Source organism: Protobothrops mucrosquamatus, unplaced genomic scaffold (assembly GCF_001527695.2).
Source record: "Protobothrops mucrosquamatus isolate PMUCROS unplaced genomic scaffold, P.Mucros_1.0 scaffold2970, whole genome shotgun sequence".
Lineage (NCBI taxonomy): Eukaryota > Metazoa > Chordata > Lepidosauria > Squamata > Viperidae > Protobothrops > Protobothrops mucrosquamatus.
Genome location: NW_015388991.1, coordinates 126537 through 129744, shown reverse-complemented (window position 1 = coordinate 129744; position 3208 = coordinate 126537).

Genomic DNA, 3208 nt, shown 5'->3' with positions numbered 1-3208 from the left:
GCTATCATATGTCTGAGCTCTTCTGCTGGCCGTAACCCTTCGTCGTGAATGGCATTCATGAAGATATGCTTCCATAGTAAATACTCCTTCCCCGACTTGTCAGAGAATTTCTGTACACCACTGGATGCCAAATCCAACCTTCCTTTCCAGGATGACCCTTTTCTCCTTCTTCTCGAGGATGTTAGAGCATCTATTGGAGCTGTATAGGAGTTGTAATCAGGGTGAAGTGGTACTGTGTTGGAGTCATTAGGAGCATGGTTAGGGACTTCTCATTGATCCTCATAGGCATAGCTCCCAAGAGCAGAAGCACGTGCCAAAGATGGCTGGTAGTCTTCTACAGAGTACTTCCTGATGAGGGCATCCTCCCATGACACAGACAGGAGTTGTTCTCCTCACTGCCCAGTAGGCCGATTACATTCATTGGGCTGGAAGTCCATTTTTGAGTTGCCAGAATTCTCTTGCCTTTGCATTGAGCTTAGGAATTGCGGCTTCTTGTGTGCCCACCTGCTGAGGAGTCTTCGTTGTTGCAAATGGGCTAATCCGATTACCCCGTGCGTCTTGATTTGTTGAGGTAAATTTTACAGATCCGAGGGGGAGATCTCGTGATCCAGATGGTACGATGTTGGCTTTCTGACTAGTTTGCACATCTGGTTCTTGAGCTTCTCCTTCTTGTTCACTTGGTTTCGGGAGTTCTGTGGTCAACTGCGTCGCTCCTTCCTGCTCATCTCGTAGCGCGTTCTGGTCATTCACGTAGGCCTTGACACGGCTGTACTATCTTCCACCTTCTGGCCCTTCAAAATTATGCATGAAGGCAGCGCCTTCGGCCTCTGCCTGTAAAGCTGCAACCCTTGCTGATATTTCTGCTGCCTCCCGTTCACGCTGTAGAAACTCAAGTTTGGCCTGAGCTTTGGCCATTCCCTTTGTTTGGCCTGAGCCTTAGCCATTTCTTCCCTTTGTTTAGCCATTTCTTCCTTTTGCAGTTGCTCTGCCTTTGCCAGACGTAAAGCTGCAGCAGCCGCCGCAGCTTCAACTCGTGCTTCTGACGCTTGAGCAGCAAGGCTCTCTGCCCTGGAGACTCAGAATGAATGGCTATGACGAGAAGATGCTTTAGAAGAACGGGAGGAGCCTGTGACAGAAGATTGCTGTGAAACGCTGGTGCACGCCTGAGACTGTTGTGACTTAAGAAGAAAGGACGAGGCTTTCTTAGAGGAGTGAGAGGAAGCTACATGTGACCGCTGGGATGGTGCATGTGAATGATGGGTCACTTTGAACTCGCTCAATGTGTCCTTCGCCTGAAGATCAGCTTGGAAAGGGTCTTTACTACTTTGTAGGAGCTTCTCACGCTCTTTATTAGTTTGAGATGTTGTATTTCCTCTTTGAGTGTTGAATCTCCTAGCTGCGACTGGATGTCTATAAGGTGGCATTCATAATCTGTCCATTGTAGGAGAAGCCCCTCCATATCCTCTTCCAATGAACGAATGCGCTCGGAGGAAAGCTCATCTTTGGATGCGTCGCAGAGTTTCTGCAGCTTTTCCCAGGATTTTTCATGATGTTGATAGAGACTATCCCAATTATCCAGCAGGCTTGACTGCATGGCTTCAGTAAGCCTTCTTTGATACCTCAAGTCATAAGGTTTCTGAGATGTTTCTGCCTTTTCTAAATTTTGTACATCAGATTGAGTCTGTCTATGACTTTGAAGGTAAAGAGGCTTAATTTAAAGCTAAAGCTTTTTGCAATTGCCGGAGCCTTTCAGTCTAGGATTGCAACATTGTGACACGTGACATGCCTGAGGCAGCTTAAAGAAAAAACAAACAAACAGAGGCTTATTTTGTGAGCCTTTCTTGCTTTGCAATTCATTCCTGTGTCTTTAAGGGTACAGGGAAAGGATTGGGGGGTGCATTCTTACTACACTGTGGAAGAGCTCATAAGTGAGAGAGGAAGAAGGGCCGACCAGCTAGCTCAGGAGTCTACAAACTTAGCAACTTTAAGACCTGTGGACTTCAACTCCCAGAATTCCTCAACTAGCCATGAGAGCTGATGAATTCTGGGAGTTAAAGTCCACAAGTCTTAAAAGTGCCAAGTTTGAAGACCCCTGAACTAGCTGATAGTTGTGCATATTAATAAACATTGATAAATTCATCATACATTTGTCAGTGCAAAGGGAAAGTGATTCATCAAAGGAACAGCCACCGAAGAAATTAAAACTGGTACTTTTTTACTTTTTTTCTACAGTTTGTAATAGTTTATTAGATTATAGAATAAAATACAAAAATACAAAAGCAAATAGTGGGAGTCAGTGGGGAGGAAAAAGGGGGGGAAAGTGAGGGGGAGAAGAGAAAAAGAACAGACTTCTTCTGTTGCAGTAGAAGCATTAACATTAAACCTCAACTTTTTACTTTTCCATAATATTATAAACTAGCCATTTCTATAACAACAAATGAATCTAATCAGTAAAACCCAAAATCCCTCCCCCCTTTTTTTAGTCATCAAGTTTTTGACACCTTGCTAAGCACTGGTGGTACTCAAATATTGTCATGTCCTAAAACTGGTACAATCTGTGAAAAGATTGAAAAGCCCTGCTTTAGAAGACTTCAGTAGAATTTACTCTTTGACCACTAGGGTGCGCTGTATACAGATAGCTTGAATATAGGCCTGTTGTTTGCAGATTGGCCACCAGAGGGCGGTGCACCTAGTGTCAACGCTGCAAATACTGTATATTCTAGCTTTGACAATGTGCAGAACTGTCTGGCATTTATATAGTTAAACCAGCAACTGGGAAAGAGGGAGGAGCATAAGGATAGCCCGGGAGAAAGAAACCGGAAGTAAATCACATCTTCCAAGTTGATTGGAAGATGTGAACCATGACCCTACAATAAGAGAGTGGGAAATGCTTGGAATGTATATGCGTAACGGAAGAGAAGCAGACCTAAGCATTTCCACCATGCTGTACTGACGTCTCTGTAACCTTAATAAATGCTTTTAGGAGAGAAAAAAAGATGGGTCTCTTCATCTCTGCGTGGACTATAAGGGTCTCAATGCTGTAAGTGTGGAGAACAAATACCCCCTCCCCCTCCTAAAGGACTTATTAACCCATCTGGCTAAGGGGAGTGTCTTCACTAAATTAGACCTGAGAGAGGCATATTACCGGGTGAGGATAAAAGAGGGAGACGAGTGGAAAACTGCCTTCAACTGTCCTATGGGGAGCTAT